Raw genomic sequence first — 24745 nt, forward strand, 5'->3', positions numbered from 1 at the left:
GATCCCTGGTCAGAGAACAAAGATCCCACATACCAGGCAGTGCAGCCAGTAAATAAATAAGCAATTAAAGCTATTTTGTTGTGTTACAGTAGAAGTCTAAATAAACATCAATGATTATGAGGTAGGAAGACATTAATTTTGACTGGCAGTATCTGAAAGGTCATAGAAAAATCTATGTTTGAACTATGCCTGGAAAGGATTGAGTGAATTTTAATGTGGATATGGGGAAATATCTTAAGCCAACAGAGGCAAATAAATGAGAAAGAACAGAGGCTGTTTCAGGATATAAGATATGCATAATTAGGGAAAGGCACTAGTGGAAAATGAGGCAAAAAAAAAATCTGAATGAAGAAGAAGATTGGACACCTTTCTGTAATACAAAGTGATTTGAATAAGGGAATGATTCAGTCAAATTTGTTGTAGGATCATTTGCAAGAGATTATGTTGGATTGTAAAACTGGGATGACTTGAAAATTTTATACTGAGGCCCTATTTTAATGACAGGGAGTGCATTGATATTGTAAAGTGTTTTCCAAAAGCAAGACAAAAATATGTTAACTATTGTCATCTGTGTTATGGCACCCAAGAGAGTGGTAACAGTGGCCATCAGTGATAACAAAACAAGAGAGATCTTCACTTTAGAATATGGCTAGAAAAGTAATGATTATTGTTTTTCCACCCCACTAAACTGAAAATTCTGTGAGAGCAGATGTTTGATTCTACACAGTGCTTATTCTCCAGGTACTTGTTGGTTGATTTGATGGCTAGGTGGATGAATATAATAGAGTGGCCAAGTTTTATTTTAGTTAAGGTTTGATGGCAAGGAGAGCATTTCAGTAAAAGGTCAAGAGTGTCCTTCTTTGGGGTTGGTTCTGAAATAACAATAGCTGAATTGATTATTCTTGTTAGGATTGGACTGTGTAATCATACTAGAAAAAATAGTTGGCTAGCTTGGAGGTGGGTTATGGCCCACCTCCAATTAAAGATTAAGAATAGTAAGTTAAGACATTAAGAATAGTAGGTGGTCTTATATCATGTTAATAATGATGGGCTATGAAGTGGATTTGGCATTAGAATGTTTGTAGAATATTAGTATGATCTAATGACATTTGTCCTGTCTTAATTACTCCCCATAGACTTAAATAGATCCTAGTGGTCATTTAGTCTGTGGGAATGACCACTGGAATGCCTTTAAAACAATTTTTTTTTTTAAAAAAACAAGCTTGTGGGAATGGAATTAAAATATAGAATGGAAATACAAATATTTTATGTCTGTATATATCTCTCTTCTATCCCACTCTCCCTCCCCCACAAAAATAGAAAAAAGAAACCGAAATGTTAGGTTAAAAGATTATTTTTGTAATAGAGAAAAGGGTAGCAAAAGTACTGTACTGATGAGGTTTTTCTTACTGAGTAACATAGAGCATTTGCAAGTGGTCCCACAGGTTAATAACTAACAATGTAGGATTCTTTCTCAAGATCAGTTATCTCCCCTCAAAAAGAAAACTTCGCATTGATTCTCTTACCTCGTCAAAACTATTTTCATGAGTTCATTAATTAAATTCCCTTAACCGACCTCATTTATTCATTTTTGTCTTTTTATTGCAAAATGAATTTCAATATAAATAATTTTCTACTAAGAGCAAAATTGCCAGCATTTTGTAACATTGCATATGTTAATCTTTTTCCATAAGTATCTCTGAGGAATCATAAACATTAGAGATGGACAGATTCTACTGGTCTTGCCCTATAGTATTACCCCAGGAGCTTTTTCTCAACCCACTTTACATATTTTCCAGTGTTTTTAGCAATTTCAGAAAAACTTTTTATTTTCAAGTTCCCCAGGAGTCAAATTTGTGCCTTTAGACCTTTCTTTAAGGATATTTTCCTATTTGGGGCCTAGAAGTTGCTTTCACTGTTTTCTAGAACATTCATGTGTAATTTATGTATTTTCAAAGTGTTATCCTGTTTATCATCTCTTTATTTGAAAAAGTCTCCATTGTACATATTGGAGCTTTTTTTTCAGGGAGGGTGGGTAATCTTTCCTTTTAGGTATTTATCTGTGATTTAAATAATTTATTAAATTCTTTACATTTTGTAAGTAAAAGTCATCTTAGAATTTTTGTTCTGTAATCAGGTTTTTGAATAATGAATTAATTTTCTAAAAATGACATAATCTTAAAATATCTGTGATATCTGCATTTATATACATACATAAAATACCTTATAATAAATACAATTGTAGTGAAAATGTATTTTTTAAAAAGAGTCCACCAGTAACCCACTAACTTTAATATTGACTGCCATAATACTCAGAAAGGAATTTATGCAGTCCCTTGGAGCTTAATTGCAATGGGATTTAACTTAAAATATATACAAATAAACTATAAATATGTAAATACCATCCATCAAATAGTACTAGTCACTTCATGAAAACAAGTCACTGCTCATTGTCTTATTTATAAGACTGCAGATTACTGCTGCAATTGCAAAAAAGAGAAAAGAAATATTCCCAGTGCTTTTTACTATCAATCAGTCATTTGTGGGGGGCTTCCCAGGTGGCTCAGAGGTAAAGAATCCGCCTTCCAATGCGGAAGACTCAGGTTTGATCCCTGTAGAAGGGAATCACAAAGCACTCCAGTACTCTTGCCTGGAAAATCCCATTTACAGAGGAACCTGGTGGGTTATACTCCATGCGATCACAGAGTCAGACAGGACTAAGCGATTGAGCATACATACATGGATACACACACACATTTTTTCTAGTTTAATTAATATTTCCAGTCATGTATTTACATTCATGCTTTTTTTTTACTTCAGATCTTAAATCATTTTTATCATGTGCCTAGCAAAATGAATAATTGTAAATTAAATTACCAGTTTTCCAAGACAGAAAAATTTCAGTTTCTCTTAGAAAATTCTTACAGGAATAAATCATAGGAAAACCTTTTTCTAATACTACCAAAAAATTTGGGCTTCAGTTTCCTGAGAAGTACAGTGATTTAAACTTCACTAGTTCTGAATTTTTGATAAGTGAGCTGAAGTTTACTGGTGCTGTATGAGAAATTACCCTGATAAAGTTGTACTTTCTTTTGTGCTAATTGGAAGACTAAAGTTTCCCAGAGTCTGTGCAACAGAAAGACCAACAGATTATATTAAAATACAGAGATAACAAAGGCATTAAATCAATTTAAATATACATAGCAAAAATAAGGAGATTAAAAGAATGAGCAGACCATAGACTAGGAGAAAGGTATTTGCAAAAGACATGTCTGACAAAAGACTGTGCTGTTGAACCCAAGTTCATATGTCCTACGCACAGTGAGGCCAAACAAACCAAAATGTCAGAGTTTGGAGCAGAGGAAGATTTATTGCAGGGCAAAACAAGGAGAACAGGCTGTTCATGCTCAGAAGGACCAGATGAACTGTCCTGTGGCTTTCATGGAAGAGTTTTTAAAGACAGCATTTGGGCTGAGGGCTCAGGGTGCATGACTATTTTTGATTGATTGCTAGTAAGGTAACAGGGTGGTGTTTCAGGGATCTTAGTCATCAGCCTTCTTGTTGTAACCAGTCTGGGGTCTACATGATTGCTGTCAACTTGTAGTCACATCCTCCACCTGGGCAGGGATCTTATATCCTACAGAACTACTTAAAGATATGCATCAGATTGTCAGGTATATCCCTTGAGGAGGAACTGGGACTTTGTTTTGTTGCTGAACCATTGTTTCTTAAATGCTTTTTTTGTTTGTTTCTGCATTCTCTCACTTCCCTAATTATTAACTGCTTTAATCTGTTCTTCAGAACTCAGAAAGGTCTGGGGGCCTAAAGACTTACTCTGAAAACAAAAAGGGAGAACACAGAAAGGCTTTTATACCCAGAAGGGCCTCACAGGGTCCTGCTAGGTTTCAGTACCACCCTTTTAATTGATACTATTCAATCCAGAGGGGAACAGGTGTGGGGCAAGAAAGGCAGTGAAGTTTTGGATAGAGAGGTTAATCATAAGCTGTTCAGGGGAATTCGGTTTTAGGGGTACTCGGTTTCAATTTCTGTCCAAAATATACAAAGAACTCCTGAAACTCAACAATAAGAAAACTGGTTAAGAAATGAGTAAAAGAAGCTCATCAAAGAAGATTTACAGATGGGCAAATATGCATGTGAAAATATGTTGAACATCAGGTGTCATTCAGTTCAAGTCAGTCGCTCAGTCATGTCCAACTCTTTGCAACCTCATGAATCTCAGCACGCCAGGCCTTCCTGTCCATCACCAACTCCCAGAGTTCTCCCAGACTCATGTGCATCGAGTCGGTGATGCCATCCAGCCATCTCATCCTCAGTTGTCCCCTTCTCCTCCTGCCCCCAATCCCTCCCAGCATCAGAGTCTTTTCCAATGAGTCAATTCTTCGCATGAGGTGGCCAAAGTATTGGAGTTTCAGCTTTAGCATCAGTCCTTCCGAAGAACACCCAGGACTGATCTCCTTTAGAATGGACTGGTTGGATCTCCTTGCAGTACAAAGGATTCTCAAGAGTCTTCTCCAACACCACAGTTCAAAAGCATCAATTCTTCGGCACTCAGCGTTCTTCGCAGTCCAACTCTCACATCCATACATGACCACAGGAAAAACCATAGCCTTGACTAGACGGACCTTTGTTGGCAAAGTAATGTCTCCTCTTTTGAATATGCTATCTAGGTTGGTCATAACTTTCCTTCCAAGGAGTAAGCGTCTTTTAATTTCATGGCTGCAGTCACCATCTGCAGTGATTTTGGAGCCCCAAAAAATAAAGTCTGACACTGTTTCCACTGTTTCCCCATCTATTTCCCATGAAGTGATGGGACCAAATGCCATGATCTTTGTTTTCTGAATGTTGAGCTTTAAGCCAACTTTTTCACTCTCCTCTTTCACCTTCATCAAGAGGCTCTTTAGTTCCTCTTCAGTTTCTGCCATAAGGGTGGTGTCATCTGCATATTTGAGGTTATTGATATTTCTCCCGGCCATCTTGATTCCAGCCTGTGCTTCTTCCAGCCCAGCGCTTCTCGTAATGTACTCTGCATATAAGTTAAATAAGCAGGGTGACAATATACAGCCTTGACATACTCCTTTTCCTATTTGGAACCAGTCTGTTGTTCCATGTCCAGTTCTAACTGTTGCTTCCTGACCTTCATACAGGTTTCTCAAGAGGCAGGTCAGGTGGTCTGGTATTCCCATCTCTTTCAGAATTTTCCACAGTTGATTGTGATCCACACAGTCAAAGGCTTTGGCATAGTCAATAAAGCAGAAGTAGATGTTTTTCTGGAACTCTCTTGCTTTTTCCATGATCCCAGTGGATGTTGGCAATTTGATCTTTGGTTCCTCTGCCTTTTCTAAAACCAGCTTGAATATCTGGAAGTTCACTGTTCACGTATTGCTGAAGCCTGGCTTGGAGAATTTTGAGCATTAGTTTCCTAGCGTGTGAGATGAGTGCAATTGTGCAATAGTTTGAGCATTCTTTGGCATTTCTTTGGGATTGGAATGAAAACTCATCTTTTCCAGTCCTGTGGCCACTGCTGAGTTTTCCAAATGTGCTGGCATATTGAGTGTAGCACTTGCACAGCATCATCTTTCAGGATTTGAAATAGCTCAGCTGGAATTCCATCACCTCCACTAGCTTTGTTCGTAGTGATGCTTTCTAAGGCCCACTTGACTTCACATTCCAGGATGTCTGGCTCTAGGTGAGTGATCACACCATCGTGATTATCTTGGTCATGAAGATCTTTTTTGTACAGTTCTTCTGTGTATTCTTGCCACCTCTACTTAATATCTTCTGCTTGTGTTAGGTCCATACTGTTTCTGTCCTTTATCGAGCCCATCTTTGCGTGAAATGTTCCCTTGGTATATCTGATTTTCTCGAAGAGATCTCTAGTCTTTCCCATTCTGTTTTTTTCCTCTATTTCTTTGCATTGATCACTGAGGAAGGCTGTCTTATCTCTCCTTGCTGTTCTTTGGAACTCTGCATTCAGATGCTTCTTATATCTTTCCTTTTCTCCTTTGCCTTTTGCATCTTTTCTTTTCTCAGCCATTTGTATGGTCTCCTCAGACAACCATTTTGCCTTTTTGCATTTCTTTTTTAGGGGGATGGTCTTGATCCCTGCCTCCTTTACAATGTCAGGAACCTCAGTCCATTGTTCTTCAGGCACTCTTATCAGATCTAATCCCTTGAATCTATTTGTCACTTCCACTGCGTAGTAATCGTAAGGGATTTGATTTATGTCATACCTGAATGGACTAGTGGTTTTCCCCACTTTCTTCAATTTAAGTCTGAATTTGGCAATAAGGATTTCATGATCTGAGCCACAGTCAGCTCCTGGTCTTGTTTTTGCCAACTGTTTAGAGCTTCTCCATCTTTGGCTGCAAAGAATATAATCAATCAGATTTCAGTATTGAACATATGGTGATGTCCATATGTAGAATCTTCTCTTGTGGTGGTGGTCTTTTTTTTTTTTTTTTTTTTTTCATCTTTTACGTTTTTGGCAGAAGACAAAAACGTGTCTGATAGGTATCACCAATGATAAGTATCACCAGTGAATGCCCAGTTTAAAGGTGACATAGCTATCAATATGTAGATGAGATAATCTGAGCTCAGTGAATAATTAGATTCTTTGGTGTTTCCTTGTCTTCAGTTTCTCTGAATCCCCTTTATGTTCTCCCAGTGTCCAATATGCCACGCACAATTCTTGCACCCTGTTGTAATTGTATCTTAGGAACTCGTACATCCCATTTTTTCCTGTTGTCTAGAAGAGAATTAGATGTTATACAGACAAATACTACATACACACATTTATAGCGATTTATTATGCCATATACACCCTACCCATAAATTAAATCTTAAGTAACAATGATTTTAGCAGGTGATACTCTTTTGATAAACACTGAAAACTCTTGCTCTTCTTTAATATTTAAAATTTTGAAATATCTTTCACAATAAGAGCTCTTTCATATTTTGAAGTGTGTCCACAACCTTTTACGTTGTAGTGTCCTATATAAATGAATACCTTCTGCATGGAGGAATGCTTTGTTTCTGAGATATTACTACTTCATAAGGTAGCTCATCTCATCCTGCTTAGCTACAGTTGTTACAAAGCTTTTCCTGACACTGAACCAGCTAGATGTAACTTACATATATTGAACCTACTTTATCTTCTGGGCACTGTTTCTTAAAGTGTTTTGGGTCAGGGACTCCTTTGAAAATCTGAAAGACTGTATCAAAAACTCTTTTCCCAGGGGGAAAATTTTCTCACATTCAAAAATTTTTAACAATTTGAAGGATTTTGGGGACCCTTGAAGGATTTAAAAAAAAAAAACACAAAACAGGTTTAGATCCTCAGCTATAGAACAAGATAATGTCACTTTTTTCTTGTATATTAAAGCATAATAAAGACCTTAGGCTAAACATTTCTGGTTCCTTTAACCAGCCCTAACATACCTTGATTTTAGACAGACCTTTGCTATCCATGTCACCTACTGTTATCTTTTTTAATGTCGATATCTTTCTGAATGACTTTAAATCTTCATTTGAAATGATCTCAATCACTGGAACTGTAATTCGTATATTTAGAACACTGTAATAGCAATTTTAGCATTCACATCACAGAACATTCTTGCCTTATACAAAGTTTCTGTTTATCTTCACCTTTGCATCATCCACAAATCTCTGAGACAGTGCTTAACACATTGTTGATATTCCAGTGACTATTTGTGGAATGAATAAAACTTCTAATCCTTTTTTGCATCAAAAGGGGCCAAACAAGTTTTACTGCATAGTATAGTAATGTATGCCTGTGAGGGATGGGATGGGAGTGTGTGTTGCATCATACTTAAGTAGTGGCTTTTTGGAACCTAAACTGTGGATTTAACGTTTACTCTTGTTAAATTTCGTTGTACAAGAGGAGTTAGTTCCTTTACTATCTAGATTAGAGGTCAAGGAAAACAAACAAACAAAATTTTTACTTTCGGTACATAATGTGCACAGTAGGTGTATAGCACGTTACAGGGGCTGTGCACACATGTTTGATAACTGGATGAATAATTAATGGTCATGCATTTATATTAATAATAACTAAAGCATGTAATTTGAGAGCTTGATTGACTATTTGTAAATGCTTTATGTTTTTTCTAATGGAAGTATAATTGATTCACAATGTTGTGTTAATTTCTGCTGCACAGCAAAGCGCTTTAGCCATATATATGCATTCTGTTCTGTATTCTTCTCCATTATGGTTCATCACAGGACACTGAATATAGTTACGTGCTGTACAGTAGGACCTTGCTGTGCATTCATTTTGTTTACGCCACAGGTCCTTCTCTGTGTCTATGAATCTGTTTTGTAGATAGGTTCATTTGTGTCGTATTTAGGTTCCACGTGTAACTGTTACCATTCTAAAGATGAGTACCTGAAAATGTAACTTCATGTTTATTTTCTAGATGTCAGGATAAAACACTTAACCTTAATGTGCTCCATCTCTCCCCATCCCCCAAATCGCTATAATTGATCAAACATGATAGAAGATTGTGAAGTAATTTGGGGGCATCACCTCTGTGGACTGAAAAAAATACATTTCATTTCACACCTCCTTGGGTCACAATCTTAAGCCAACTAATTCCTGGTTCATAGTTCTTGTTACCTGGGAAATTATTTTGCTCCTTCACAGGCAGTTTTAATCAGCTTGGAAATCTTTTTTGTTGAATGATTAACTGTACTTTTGGCTCTTTGTATCTGCCCTTGAACTTCCTCTGTTTCTGCTATTGAGTAGAAAGTAAGGAACAGCAATGATTGGATTACTTGTATTTTTTAAGCATCAAGAAAAAGCCACTATTGTGGTTACATTGTTTACTCTTTGGGCTCCCTTCTTTCTTTTCCTTTATTCTAGGGATGTAGCATTGCCACTTTCTGAGCCTGCTTCTTTGACTGCTGTGCTATCTTTAGGAATCCAAGGCATCTTTAAACAGGTTTCTCTGCATAATACAAAAGAGCTTATCCCCCATTAGCCCTCTCTCTCTCTCTCTCTTTAGTTGCTAAGTTGTGTTTGACTCTTGGGACCCCATGGACTGTAGCCTGCCAGGCTCCTCTGTGCATGAGATTCTCCAGGCAAGAATACTGGAGTGGACTGCCATTTCCTTCTAGTTGATTTGAATTTGAGAACCTGGTGTGTGAAATTGATCTCTACATGATTCTCATATCACCAAACTGATAATGAACAGCTTTCCAATGTAAAGCTATTGAAAAGCTATTTAAAGACCCTGTGCTTTCTGAGAGAGTAGAAGGTTGAGTTATTGAAGTGATAATGAGACTGGTCTGTCAAGAGACTCTCTAAGCCCTGAACTGGGGCACTTTATCCTGAGATATGATCACTCTAGGCTAGGTGTTCTCAACCAACATTCATGGATCCATGAAACAATGGTTCTCAAAGCTGACTAAACCTCAGATTTAACTCAGCATTTTAAAACTGAGGATGCCTAGGCCTGTTCTGTGTTCTTTTATTTGAGGTATAGCCACAAGAGGAGACACATGAAAACAAAGTTTGTTTTATTCAGAGGTCCTTGAGAGATAAAGTCACTGTGCCACAAGGGAGAAAGCTCAAGCAGCATATGGGGCACCAAAGAGAGCACAAGGGCCTGTAGGCTAGTGTCCTTCTTGGGGGTGTGCGGGGAGGTCAGGTGGATTACCCAAGTAGAAGAGCCAAGAAGATTTCCTTGGTGCCTTTGAGTGTTACTAGGTCATGGTCAGAGGAAGGCAGGAAAGGGAAATTGTGGGAGAAGCCAGCCTTATCATCCAGGTATACCTGCTCACCTGGGCAGGGTGCTTACAGCCTGTTTGTGGATATGTTGAGGCAGTGGGAGAAAGGTTTTAAAAATGAAGTTTTTAAAATATTTACAATAAAATGCCACATCCTCAGAGTTTTTAATTGAGTATATGATTAGGGTTAAAGCTTACAAATGCATTTTCTTAGAAGAGTCTCAGACGATCTTGGAAATCCCTGAAATTATGATGCAAAATTCTCTGTTGTCGTGTTTCTTTGGACCTATAGCTTTCATCAGACTCAGAGAGTACACTGACCCCAAAGAGGTTACATTAAGAGCTCTTCCTTGATCCAGTGGTCCTCAGACTTTAAGGTGCTCCAGAGTTACCCAAGCATTTGTTAAAAACAGGTTGCTAGGCTGTCCAGCCAGGAATTCTGATCCTGGTAGTGGTGGAGCCTGAGAATCTTCATTTTAAACTAGATGCTTGGTACTGTCCATGTATCTAGATGGTGGAGGGTGGTCCTTTGAGAACCACTGTTTCAGGACTTGGCTAACACCACTCTGTGCCTTCAGCATTTAGCTCTGGAAGTAAAGCATATTCTTCAGGATTCTTCACCAGTTAATATAGTAATAAGCTTAACGAAGCATACTGAAGCTCAGTCTAGCTCACTAATATAAGAGAGTGGTAAAGAAAGCTCCTTCCTTTCTGACAAAGCAAGTGGCAGTGGAAAGTATGTAGGTGTCTTTAGTTGTTGTTCAGTCACCCAGTCGTGTCCGATTCTTTGTGACCCCACAGACTGCAGCACACCAGACCGCCCTGTCCCTTCCCATTTCCCGGAGTTTGCCCAAGTTCATCTTCATTGCATAGGTGGTGCTGTCCAGCCATCTCAATCTCTGACGCCCTCTTCTCCTTCTGCCCTCAATCTTTCCCAGCATCCAAGTTTTCCAGTGAGTCGTCTGCTTGCATCAGATGACCTTTTTGGAACTTCAGCTTCAGCATCAGTCCTTCCAGTGAATACTCAGAGTTGATCTCCGTTAAGATTGACTGGTTTGATATCCTTGCTTTCCAAGGGACTTTCAGGAGTCTTCTCCAGCACCACAGTTCGAAGGAATCAGTTCTTTGGCCTTCTGCCTTCTTTACGGTCCAGCTCTTACAACCGTACATGACCACTTGGAAGACCACAGCCTTTACTACAGGGACCTTTGTCTGTAGAGTCATGTCTCTGCTTTTCAGCAGCTGTCTAGGTTTGTCATTGCTTTCCTGTTGAGAAGCAATTGTCTTCTGATTTCATGGCTGCAGTCACCATATGCAGTGATTTTGGAGCCTTAATATTTAGTCTTTAAGCCAGCTCTTCACTCTCCTCCTTCATCCTCATCAAGAAACTCTTTAGTTCTTCTTCGCTTTCTGTCATTAGAGTGGTATCATATGCATATCTGAGGTGGTTGTTGTTTCTCCCCTCTATGTTGATTCTGACTTGTAACTCATCCAGCCCTGGCATTTCTCATGATGTGCTCAGCATGTAGGTTAAAAAAACAGGGTGACAGCAGATAGCCCTATCATACTCCTTTCTCTATCTTGAACCAATCAGTTCTTCCATACAGGGTTTTAACTGTTGCTTCTTGACCCCCATACAGGTTTCTTAGGAGACAGATAAGGATGGTCTGGTATTCCCATCTCTTTTAAGAGATTTGCTTTATATCAGTCAGTTCAGTTCAGTTGCTCAGTGGTCTTTGTGACTTCATGGACTGAGGCACACCAGGCTTCCCTTGTCCATCAACAACTCCCAGAGCTTATTCAAACTCACATCTACCGGGTCAGTGACGCCATCCAACCATCTCATCCTCTGTCATCCCCTTCTCCGCCTGCCTTCAGTTTTTCCCAGCATCAGGGTCTTTTCCAATGAGTCAGTTCTTTGAATCAGATGGCCAAAGTACTGGGAGTTTCACCTTTAGCATCAGTCCTTCCAGTGAATATTCAGGACTGATTTCCTTTAGGATTGACATATATATTGCTTTATATTTTATAGTATAAAATCAGCTACTTAATCCCCTCCCCGCTTTCATTTCCCAACCAGTAACCATTAACTTTTTCTCTTTATATGTGGGTCTGCTTTTTTTTTTTTCCCTAGTCACTGTGCTAAGTTGCTTCAGTTGTGTCTGACCCTGTGCCACCCCATGGACTGCAGCCTGCCAGGCTCCTCTGTCCGTGGGATTCTCCAGGCAAGACTACTGGAGTGGCTTGCCATTTCCTTCTCCATTGTATTCACTAGTTTGTTGTTATTTTAGCACTTGCTTCCTTATGTAGTGTTTCTTCCCATTAGAGTAGAAAAATTCATAGTTCCATAACCATTTAAATGGTTTAACTTTTTTTTAACTACATAATATAACTTTATAAGTGTGCGCATGTTATCCAAGGCCAAGGTAGAATACACTCAAAGTTAAAATATAAAATATAGTTTGATGTAAATGTGCTGGGAAATAGGAAAGATGATCCTAAGGATTCCTGAAATTAGGAAAACTTGTTCCACTTTAAAAAACTCCTAAAAGCAAGTGGTAAGTAGTCAATGCAGAGAAGCTATCCCTGAGGAGAAAGCAACTTCTCAGGGAGTTTGGAAAGTGGTAAAACACCACTAAATCCATGGGAGTCCCAAAGAAGTTTATTTGCCCAGACTGCTTACAGGCTGCTGAAACTTTGAAGGAAACTAAGATCCTGTAAGGAATCTTTATTATCTATGAAGAGTCTAATTGTGATAATTTCCTCTCTGTATGGAGATAAACTTAAGCAAAAAGCTTCTGTGCACCACTAATGGGTCTTACCTTTTTCCCTTCCCACTTAGCCTTGGGACTTTGGTTACCTCTTAGAGAGAGATGTTCTCAATGGAATAGGAATTGACCTAAATTAAGAAAACAGAGCTTTAGAGGGGAAGGAGTTTGTTTAAAGGAGGTGTAGCAAAATTATATATTAATCTGAAATTAGATAATGGGTATTCCTTTTCTCTGGGGGGTTTTTGTTTTGTTTTTGTGGGGTTTTTTGCTATATAACTTTCAGTTGTCCTGTAATATATTGGAAGGGAAGGGAAGTTCATTTTGAATGACTCATAATTTGATAGTAATTCAAAGAAAATACTTAAATGCCAAAGTCTTTAAGTTCTCTGTTCTGTTGTAGTCTTTTTACTTGGCATTGTAGTTAGTATTTTGTTATTTCAGGGCTGTCAAAATGTTAGCATAAGTTATCAATACTAAATTAAATATGCTTGAAATTTTGATAGCTTAATATTACCATATTTTGAATCTAAATACTGTTTAGCATATGTGATAATTATCACCTAGAATGTATTTTTAAAATAACCAAAATAGTTAACGTATTATACTTAATGGAGATTGTGAATTCACCTTGTTATTTGAAAAATTCAGCTTCCAGATTGTTGCTAACTAACATCAAGGTTTTTAACAAACAAGAATATAATGGAGAAATAATTGAGGACTTGGGCTGCACAAGTAACAGATGTTTGCCATACAGAAGTTATCAAAACCAAGTAGATATCATATTAAAGTTTCCAAGAGTACAAGCAGTGAACTGATTAAGAAAAATCAGAAAAAATATTTTTAAATGTTTCTTTAGCTTAACTTTGAATTTCTTCTTTGATTTTCTGGTTATTAACATTTTAACACATGTTTTGCATTTATGGTTGAGTTGACTTAATTTTGTAATATTTTGTATTCTCACAAAATTACATTTACTTTTTCATCATAAGAGATAAAAGGATCTGTGGAGTACAGAAATTTCTGTGTCAGGAAAGTCTCCCACATAGTTTTATTTCTACCAAGCAGAGCAAGTCTTGGTTAATTTAGTCTGAAATGGGAGATCTTACTTTTTACTTTTCGTTTTGCCACCTTAGGTCAATAAGGTGAACATGAACATTCAGCAGTACTCTTTTTATGCTTTTTTATATGCAAAAGTAGCAGTAGCAGTGTTTATGAAAAGTTTGGTTTAGTTTTGTTTATCTTCAAATTGCTCTTAAACATTAAGCTGCTTAAAGAATACACTATTAGAATCTTAGAATTTGAAAATGTCTTTGATATTTCATGAACAACCCTTTGCCAAAGCCAGAAATGGAATCCATCAGTGACAAGCTTGTCAAGTTAGTTTTCATCCAGATTCTTGATTGTTTCTAGTTATTGGAAGTTCACTACTTCGTAAGTCAGTCTATGTTGGTTTGGTAGTGTTTAATTATTAAAAATTTGTACATTCTTTGTGTTGAGCTAGAATTGGCTTCCTGGAAATTTTGCTTATAAGCTTCTTTCTTTTCAAATTACCCAACCCTTTAAATAATTGTATATAATTAAATATTATTTGTTCATTCTTTCAAATGATTCTAATAATCCATGATTTTAAAGTGTCGAACATCTTAGTTTGTAATCGTTCCTCTTTTATGTCCCAAATTGAACAAGATATTCCAACATAGTATGACCAATGTAAAGTCTAAAGGGACTAGTAGTACCTCCCTTGGTGTAGGTACTTTGTGTCAAAATTTGATTTACCCCCAACTCTGTCCTTTCTTTTTTAAAAATACATAACTTCTGTTGGCTTAGTGTCTTGAAATTCTCCAGGATTCTTTTCACATGAATTTCTAGGAATCTGGATCTCTCTTACATTCTACCTGTGTAGTTGATTTTTTTTTTTGAAGTTAAAAATAGAAGCTAAATTTTTGACTATTTAATTTGAGAGTAACCTTATTCCACTTTTCTTGATGATTTTAAAATCTAGGTCTTAATTGCATTTTTTGTAAGATTTATTTTGGAATAATTCTGTCATATATTAATTTGTAAATAAAGGTAGCCTTCAAGTGATAGTGTGTAAGATGAAAGATGACGGGATTGTATGTTATATGTTAAAAGTAATACTATTATTCAGTACTATTTAACTAGATGTAAATGTACCAAGAACCGTCATGTAGCCCATATTTCATTGATTTACCTATGGTAGAGTTTCTTCATAAAAGTAACCTTTGTTTTTTCTAAAAGACAAATTACTCTCAGTGAATCTTTTTGGCTCTTAGTAATCACTGTGTGGATTTGGTGGTTTTTTTTTTTCTCTTCGTTGGTTCTAATTGTCCATCTTGGAGTTTTGCTGAAGTTCATTTGCTAGCATGTATTTTTTTTCTGAATAGCTCCTTTATTTCCAAATATTAATAATATAAATAGATAACTTATCTCTAGTATCTTGATGTTATTTTTTTCTCCAAAGATTGCCAGTAATGGCTCTGTGTTAGTATCTGTCAATTTAATATTCTAACATGTAATTTATTTGAACCCATATAAACTTGGAATTTTGGTTGTTTAACAAAAGAAGGATGATTTTCCTCTGATTTTTGTAATAGTGGAAAAGTGAAGACCTAAATCTCCAACACTGAGAAAAGATGTAATGAAAACTTAATGTTCATTTGCTTAAGTATTTATTAGTTAGATATTTTAAATGATGACAATGTAATAGCATGAAAAGAGTGCTAAGTGGAAAATTGCCTGGCAATCTAGTGGTTAGGACTCCCTGTGCTTTCACTGCAGGGGCCTGGGTTCAGTCCCTGGTTGGGGAGCTGTCATCCCAAAAGCTGTGTTGCAACCAAAAAAGAAAGAGAAAAAGAGTACTAAGAGAAATGAGCAACTTATAAAGCATATGTTCCTTAAAACTTGGTAGCAAATATAACATACTTGTGAAAAAGAGGCCAAAAGGGCACATGCTTAACTGAGTTCATGCTTAGAACTATGAGATCCTTTTCTACACTCAATGCTTTTGTTTTCCAAATTATTCTCTAATCTCAGCAAACTGGGGAAAATTCTGAAAGAGATGGGAATACCAGATCACCTGACCTGCCTCCTGAGAAAACTGTGCAGGTCAGGAAGCAACAATAGAACTGGACATGGAACCACAGACTGGTTCCAAATTGGGAAAGGAGTACATCAAGGCTATATATTGTCACCCTGCTTATTTAACTTATATGCAGAGTACATCATGAGAAACGATGGGCTGGAGGAAGCATAAGCCAGAATCAAGATTGCCGGGGAAAATATCAATAACCTCAGATGTGCAGATGACATCACCCTTAGGGCAGAAAGTGAGGAGGAACTAAAGAACCTCTTGATGAAAGTGAAAGAGGAAGTGAAAGAGGACATTGAAAAAGCTGGCTTAAAACTCAACATTCAGAAAACTAAGATCATGGCATCCGGTCCCATCACTTCATGGTAAATAGATGGGGAAACAATGGAAACAGTGACAGACTTTATTTTCTTGGGCTCCAAAATCACTGCAGATAGTGACTGCAGCCATGAAATTAAAAGATGCTTGCTCCTTGGAAGAAAAGCTGCTGCTGCTGCTGCTAAGTCACTTCAGTCGTGTCCGACTCTGTGTGACCCCATAAATGGCAGCCCACCAGACTCCCCCATCCCTGGGATTCTCCAGGCAAGAACACTGGAGTGGGTTGCCATTTCCTTCTCCAATGCATGAAAGTGAAAAGCTACGACCAGTCTAAACAGCATATTAAAAAGCCGAGACATTACCTTGCCGACAAAGGTCCATCTAGTCTAAGCTGATTTTTTTCAGTAGTCATGTGTGGATATGAGAGTTGGACTATAAAGAAAGCTGAGCGCCAAAGAATTGATGCTTTTGAACTGTGTTATTAGAGAAGACTCTTGAGAGTCCCTTGGACTACAAGGAGATCAAACCAGTGAATCCTAGAGGAAATCAACCCTGCATGTTCATTGGAAGGACTGTTGCTGAAGCTGAAGCTTCAATACTTTGGCCACCTGATGCAGAGAACTGACTTCATTGGAAAACACCCTGATGCTGGGAAAGATTGAAGCCAGAAGGAGAAGGTGACGACAGAGGATGAGATAGTTGGATGGCATCACTGACTCGGTGGACATGAGTTTTAGCAAGCTCTGGGAGTTGCTGATGGAGAGGGAGGACTGGTGCGCTGCAGTCAGTGGGGTCACAGAGAGTCGGACACAACTGAGCGACTGAACTGAAAATAATTACTTGTTTATAAGGAAGACTAATTTTTTCTAGAAACAGGATCCAATATGTGTTTTGTATGGTTTAGTTTATTTTTAATCCCTAGTTTATACTTTCTACATTTAAATATTTTTTTCTTGACAGAAATTCTAGTGACAAAATAAGAATTAAACTGAAAAACTATTAATATCAGTGTTTTCTCATTGTCTGAAATGCTGTTTTTCAGAAAGAAGGTGAAAGTGAAGTCGCTCATTCGTATCTGAGTCTTTGCAACCCCATGAACTGTAGCCTACCAGGCTCCTCTGTCCATGGGATTTTCCAGGCAGTAGTACTGGAGTGGATTGCCATTTCCTTCTCCAGGGAATCTTCCCGACCCAGGGATCGAACCCGGGTCTCCCATATTGTAGACACATGCTTTACGTCTGAGCCACCTGTTTTTCAGAAGTTATCTTTAAAAGCTCCTTTATGTTGAATTGTTTACCTAGTTCTTTTTGACAGGTGCTTGTTCTTTTTGATAATTGAAATAAGTATCTTTGGTTTCCTCCATTTTACGTTCAAAGTTTAAAGCTTTATTCAGCAGATAGCAAGACACTTTGCTCTCTGCTACCTCATGTCAACAAGCATGAAGAAAACATGGTTCTTTCACACCATATTACATAGTAAAAGTCATTCATTCAGATATGAATTAAGAAATCTTGTCTCTAGTTGCAGGATTTCTACAAGTGTTTTGACAGAAGTCACTCAATCTCCCTGAATGTCCATTTCTTCATCTGTAAAAATGAGAACCTTAGTCACTAAAGTTCCATTTCTGTTTTAACAGCTGTTTTTCTTGTATTTAATTTCCTGATTTTCATTTTACCCCCTCTGATTTGAAAATCCACCTTTATTTTACCCTAAATCCCCATACCTACTTCAAACTATTTTGGGACTTTTTAAACAATCCATTGATTATTATTTATGTGTGTTGTGTTCCAGTTTCACCTTGTTGTATTAATTAAAGCATTAAAAATATGTTGTATCTTTTATGGCTAGTTCCATATCATTGATCTGTATTTATTTTTTTCTCTCTTTCTGGAACTTGTCTGATTATATTTTCCGTAAATTTGATGTGTTTGCTTCCAAAATGTTCTTGATTTTTTTTATTAGTCATATTAAAATTATGGAATAGTTTTTTTTTTTTTAATTATTGACAGAGGTTTAAAGGGAAAATATCAGGTATTCAGAATATAATAATATGAGTAAGGGAACCAAAGTAAATCATCAAACATCACTGTATTAATGAATTTTGAGGTAACTATTTCTAAAATTGTAGTGAGAATATTTCTAGTGGTTTTGAAAGCAGCATGAAAACTTAGCATTTAATTCTAGTTATTTTTGGTTTTATGTGGTTACAGGGTATATCTGTGTCCTCCAGTAGTAAAGCTATAAAATACAGGTTAGAGTAAGATGAAAATTTAGGTCTAAAAATCTATTACTATAATTTTTAAATTTATTTCTGGTGCACTGGATCTTCATTGCTTCACACAGGCTTGCTTTAGTTGTGCCAAGTGGCAGCTGCTCTAATGGTGATGTGCCACGTGCTTCTCATTGCTGGTGGCTTCTCTTGGCCTAGGGTGCTTGGGCTTCAGTGGTTGCAGTGCTCGGTAGTTGTGGTCCATGGGCTTAGTTGTCCCATGGCACGTGGAATCTTCCCAGACCAGGGACTGAGTCCATGTCACCTGCATTTGACAGGTGGATTCTTGACCATTTGACCCTCAGGGAAGTCCTGGAATTATTTATTAATGGAAATAAAAACTAGTTATCTTAATGGCATACACCCATGAAGTTGTAGAGGAGGAAAAGGACAGTCAGACCTCCCTACTTGTGTGTTCTGCATATGAGGAGTCAATCAACCATAAATGAAAAATTTCAGAAGAAAAAATACCAAAAGATTCTCAAAAGCAAAACTTGAATTTTCCTTGTGCCTATCAACAATTTGGGGGACTTTCCTGGTGGTTCAGGACACTAAAGAATCTGCCTGCAATATAGGAGACCCCGGTTCGATCCCTGGATTGGGAAGATCCCCTGGAGAAAGGAATGGCAGCCCACTCCAGTATTCTTGGCCTGGAGAATTACTTGGACAGAGGAGACTGGCAGGCTTACTAGTCTATTTGGTCACAAAGAGTTGAACATGACTGGGCCACTAAAACTGTCAACTACATAGTATTTATGTTTTATTAGGTATTATAAGTAATCTAGAGATGACTTAAAGTATATGGGAGGGTTATATGCAAATACTATTCTATTTCATGTAAGGAACTTGAGCCTTGGAAGATTTTGATATACTCCTAGACCCTGAAACCAATTCCTTGCCATTACAGAGGAATGATTGTAAGTGAAACCTCATGATATTGGGAAGTAAAATGATTGAGCAGTGAGATTCTTAAAGAGAAGCCATAGATACGACAAACTGATAAAACCACTACCCCAGTTAAAGTATGCTTTATTAGTGCTCAGAAGGACTAGAAGAAAAAGAAAAGGACACTGAGTTCAGCCATGATGCTTATTGAAACACAGAGACTGTTTGCATAGTGCTTTAGTGTTCTCAGCAGTGATTTTTCTTAGTCAACTACATGTCATAAAAATTATGATAAATATTTACAGAGTTAAATGAACACATTCTGTTGTTGCATAACTTTCCTCTTATGACTGGGGCAGTTTACCCAGGATATAGTGAAGAAAGGAGGGAAAGGTGCACTAATTCAAGACATCCCACACATATTGGTTGATTGAATGTCCTGCTTGCTTAGGGGAGAAAAGAGAGTTTAAAAATCAGTGTTAGGCCTGTATCATCTGGAAATCCTGGAACTTCATGGTCTGTTGAAGTGTACCATGCTACACCGTCTTTGCAGTGCCTGGAATATCTACATAGATATATTAATGTGAAGATGTTAATCATTAGGGTAATAACCATGATGCAAGAGTTACACATTTGATTATATATTTTATAGATTAATAGGACAATAGGACATAATGAAAAGTATTTTCCTCAATCTAATCAGCTTCAGATAAGGCCATATCAAGTTCAAATCATTTTTAAATTACTATTGTTTCTCTTATTTTCCTATTCTTGTGTCTGAAAAGTACTTAAAATGCTAAAGCACTGAAACTTAGAGGTTTTGGTGTTTTGTACAGCCTGTATACTTGGAGAAATCCACTTGTTTGTTTAGATTCCCGTATCTGTAAAGATGAGGGATTTCTTTCATGGTTCAAAATAAATGGGACCAAAATGCTAGTTTAACTCTTAATTATATGTATAAAGGTTCTACAATTATTGGAAGGAACAGATTTTCTTCAGATAGCCATACAGTATTGCCTGCCTTTTTAGCCTCTGTTTACTTTCTCACCTCTGTTGATTTATTCAGCTTGTAACCTAGAAACCAGCTAAAAAGGAAGGAAGTCAGAGATGTGTATTTCTGGGCAGTAACTGGAGTAGTTTCCTCTTCCTCTAGCCTGGTTTAGCTGCCAGAAAAGACCTTTTACCCAACCGAAAAAAAAAAAGAAAAAAAAATTTAACTCTTCAACTTCCTTCCTTAATGCATTAAGGAAGGTATAAGTCGTAAGAAGAACCAGTTTAAAGAATTAAAATGCTGCTCTCCTCAAATTTGTGCTTTTTGCCGTCTGAAAGGTGATGTTTAATACCATCCCTTACAAGTTGTAAGAACAAGAGATAATTTAAGTAGACATGTTGTAAAAGCTAAGCAACTTACGCTTGCTACCAAATGCTTTCTCAGCATTGTTACTTCAATATTTTTGTTAGAAATTTGTCAGTGTACCAGACCAAACATACATTTATATATTTATAAAAATATTTGGGTTAGTTGCTCAACCGTGTCCAACTCTTTGCGACCCTATGGACTGTAGCCTACTAGACTCCTCTGCCAGTGAGATTTCCGAAGCAGGAATACTATAGTTGGTTGCAGTTCCCTTCTCCAGGGGATCTTCCTGGCCCAGGGATTGAACTCTGGTCTCTTGCATTGCGGGCGGATTCTTTACCTTCTGAGCCACCAAGGAAGCCCTATAAAAATATTTATCAAGTCCAGTGTAAATAAGATACTTAAGGGTTACAACCTTTATTTATTTCCATTAAAGAGTCAACTATGTTGCAAAGAGTCAGACAGGACTTAGCAACTAAACACAAAAATGTCCTATTTCTGGTAATGGAAAAGTATCTAATGTAACCGTGATGCAGTATGAAATAAAAACGAGTGGTTTTTCAGTACTGACGTTAATTATTTTAATTTTATAAAATTATTAAATTGTGTATCACTAGCAATATATAAATACTGTGGCAGTTGTTAAGTATAGTTATTAAGGCTACTTGATTTTGTAGGGGACGTAGTACTTGAGGAACAAACATGTTTTTAAGTTAATAACAACATAGTCAAATCTGAATTTATATGAGATTGTAAAATGCATCTTGTGAAATATTTAACTCATTCTCTAATACAGTAAACTGTAGAAAAGTAGTATGACATGTTTTAAAATTTGATAGTTTATAATATAATGTAATAACCTGAATCAAATAGTTGCTGTTTGTTTTGGGCTCAGAATAAGCCTGGCATATTACTCCAGTTGTTTTTTTTTGGTAACTTATATTACACTGAATTCTTTTAATTCCATGCATGTTTTATGATCACATCTTAAGTAATTATGAAATGAAATACTGGTATGCTATATGTGATTCACTTGACTCATTATTAAAAAGTACTTTGTTCTAAAGTTACATTTCATTTCTATCACTGTTCTAAAACTGAATTTTACTAATATTTTTAGAATAATCACTATTGCTCTCTTTCATCTTTAAAACAAAAAAGGATTGAGATTTTCATTAGTACAATGCATAATAGACTAAATTTAAAATATCTTTTTTTCTAGTAGTTAACAATGTTTTTTAATGAAATGAAGCTGATACATCTGGAATAGATTTAAAGGGACAGGGCATTGGCTGGGAATTGGAAGTTTTTCTCTTAACACGATTTGATAAATTGGTTGTGTGGTATTAAAATCAGTGTAAATTTTTAGATTTATTGAAATTGCAATACCTAACATTGGGACAAATTTAAAATAAAAGGCCATTCACACACATCATTAAAAATAGGTGAATGTTTTCTTGTACTTGGAGATATCTGACATTCTTTCTTCATATTCTTTCTTCATATTCAGTGTGTTTATTATACATACAGCACAGATCTCAGTTCAGACTAATCACGTCAGGTGCTGAATAGCCATCTGTAGCTATTAAAGGTTTTTATAACTATGAACGATTTAAATTGTTCTTAAAAATAATAAAAAATGTTTCAGGAATATTTTTTAATCTGCCAAAATAAATATTACCAGTTAGTTGTTCTTTTGAGTAAAGTGTGTGGTTGTTGGTGTGGTTGTTGGTTATGTCATTTGATTTCACTTAGATTATTACCCCAGAAATGTTTTAAACTGTTTTTGCTCCCTGTGTTTTTATAAATATCAGTGTTATTTCCAATGAAAAATGAGTAAAAGTAAATTCTTTACTTGAAAACACACTAGAAAGTATTCTTAATAGCTTTAAAGTTACATTTTATTTTTGCCCAGTTGAGAGATATTTACATATGACTTGTTTTTTGCACTTTCTCACCTTGGTAAGTCTGTAAGGCAAAAACTTTGTATTTGCATTTGCCTTGTGAAGGAGACAGTAAACTTGAGCTCTCAGTCTCGCCACTAGTCTGTCTTTGTCTGTTGTTAAAATTATGAGCCAGTCTCTATGGCGCAGCCAAATGAGTAATCACCAGTAATGTGACTCGTGCTGGAAGTGACTCCATCAGCACCTGTGACGGAGGATTAGTTACAGTTTACAGAGCACCGCCTCTTCCCTTCTCTCAGTGTGCCCTAAGCCAAGTAGTCGTTCTCATTTGGGTGTCTGCGCTGTTGGAAGCTACTGCAGTGTTTCCACACAGACAGAGTACAGTGGGAAAAGGCTTTCTCTAGCTGATGGATGGCTGTTCTCTCTATTTGGAGTATCTTACTGGTTATGTAAGCGACCTCGGGAGAAATTATCCTGACCCAGATCGGAGGATGCAGTAGTGCTTCAGCTGCAGGATTTCTTGGTCGTTAACACCACAGTGCTGATGACAAAGAGCAAGTTGTAATCCTCATCACTGCCAGGACTGAGCCAGAGCAGACAGAAAATCGTCATTTGCTCGTCGGAGACTTGTTAGGTTACAGCCTCTGCTTCGTTCTGTGGTCTTGGCTTTTCTTACTATACAATGACGACGCTGCAAGTGAGCTCAGAAATGCTTGGTTTGAGAGCCATTTGCCTGTGATTTTTGAAGACTTAAGAATTATTGAGGCTAGATTTAAAAAAAAATACTGCTCAAGAACAAAATGGAAATGTCAGCTATACTTCTTGACCTTTAAAGCCTTGTCGCTGATATCGGAGATTTAAAGATACTTTAAAATTCTCAAGAACAAAGTACGGTTTGTATTTTTCTGCTTCCTTTTTCTTTTGTCTTAATTTACATTTGGTTTTGCTTCTCGATTTTAGGAATTAAGGTCACTGTCTTTTTCAGATCCAGCTTTCGTGGTCTTAGTTTTTTAGAATTTTTAATGATTTCATTTGTTTAGAGAGAGATTTATTGTGTCGGTAGTAATTTCATAACACGGTACGATAAAAAAAACAAGCTCAGTTGTTTAAAGTATTATAGCAGAAATGTTTTGGATTAGGGTTTAGAATATAATGTCTTAAGGGAAGTAGGGGTGTTTGTTTTGTGAGGGTTTTTTCTGTCTGGTGTGTGCTTGTCCCCACCCCCAACTTGTTTTCTAACAGTATCGTGTTTTTCAATAGACCTGCTTGGGTGGGAATTTGGACTTTGTTCTTTCGAGTCACTCCGATCTTTTTTTTTTTTTTTTTTTTTAAGACTAAACCTTGACTTCTAAAATGTATCTTAGATTGTTTTCTGCTTTAGTATTTCGAGATTTATATCAGATTTTTGTAGTTTATGAGCCTAATTTTTTTCACTTGGAAAAGAAATTGTTAAATGTTAACTGGAGATTGTTAGAAACTTGGACTGTAGACATAAACCTTGTGAATTTCCAGTCAAATGTTAAATGGTGAGCTTTAACATGGTTTGTTTGAGCAGCTGAGTTATGTTTGAGAACTGTAGCTGATTTATTTTAAAAATGTTTTTCGAGGAGGGCTCATCTGTTCGCCTCTTCCTCATGTGAATGGAATGTGGTGCAGCATGGAGCCCCAAACAGGATACAGTTGTTCTAAGCATTCTTCCTATAGCGTGGTAGGCCCTAGTAGAAATGCAGGCTCTCTACTAAGTATTTATTTGACTTTATACTATTTTTAAAGTGCAGTTAACAAAGACGAAAGACCTTAAACGATCTCTCAGTCCATTAATGAAATTGAAAAGGTGTTTTGTTTAGTTGGCAATTTTAATTTGGATTTTCAAAGACTTTTTTCAGCGTTAGAATGAAGTCATTTTGTGATTAGGGTCACATTCTACTGTGACTTTCATCTGATGGTAGCTTGTAGCTTCCCCTTAGGCTGTGGAAGTTCCTCATAGAATGGTGTATCTTTAGAGTCTTGAATTACTTAGCTATGCATGAGTTCTAGTTTCTTTGCATTCCAGTGCACCTAGACCCATGAAATACTCACTACAGATTCGTCCAAAATCTGTAGGATTCACTCACTTTTATTTAAATATTTGTTTTTATTTTTAAGCTAATGTCTTTAAAGTGGATGTTTTTGACTTGCATACAAAAATTACTAATGGTTACATCGTTGATTTGCCACTTTAGGGAATTAGGATGTATTTTAACTCTTAGTTTTATATGTTGTTTGTCTTTAATTTTTCAGTGAAGTAGGAACAGTCGCACATTTTTAGGGTTGCTTGTTTAATACATATTGAAACATTTCTTTAACAAGTACTATAAAAGTATT

At 36.7% G+C, this 24745-nt stretch overlaps 1 protein-coding gene across 5 annotated transcripts in view; it reads left to right on the forward strand.

Moving 5' to 3' along the window:
- The window catches only part of JMJD1C (jumonji domain containing 1C), a 316933-nt gene that overhangs the window by 205455 nt on the left and 86733 nt on the right, over positions 1 to 24745 (forward strand). For 2 of the 5 annotated variants that reach the window (XM_070364921.1, XM_070364922.1), the window contains exon 1: positions 22688 to 23269. The exons of the other annotated variants lie outside the window; for them this stretch is intronic. The gene's annotated coding sequence lies outside the window, so the exon portion shown is untranslated. Of the gene's footprint in view, positions 1 to 22687; positions 23270 to 24745 lie in introns of those variants that run through there. 5 annotated transcript variants of the gene reach the window in all.

Source organism: Bos mutus, chromosome 28, assembly GCF_027580195.1.
Source record: "Bos mutus isolate GX-2022 chromosome 28, NWIPB_WYAK_1.1, whole genome shotgun sequence".
Taxonomy (NCBI): domain Eukaryota; kingdom Metazoa; phylum Chordata; class Mammalia; order Artiodactyla; family Bovidae; genus Bos; species Bos mutus.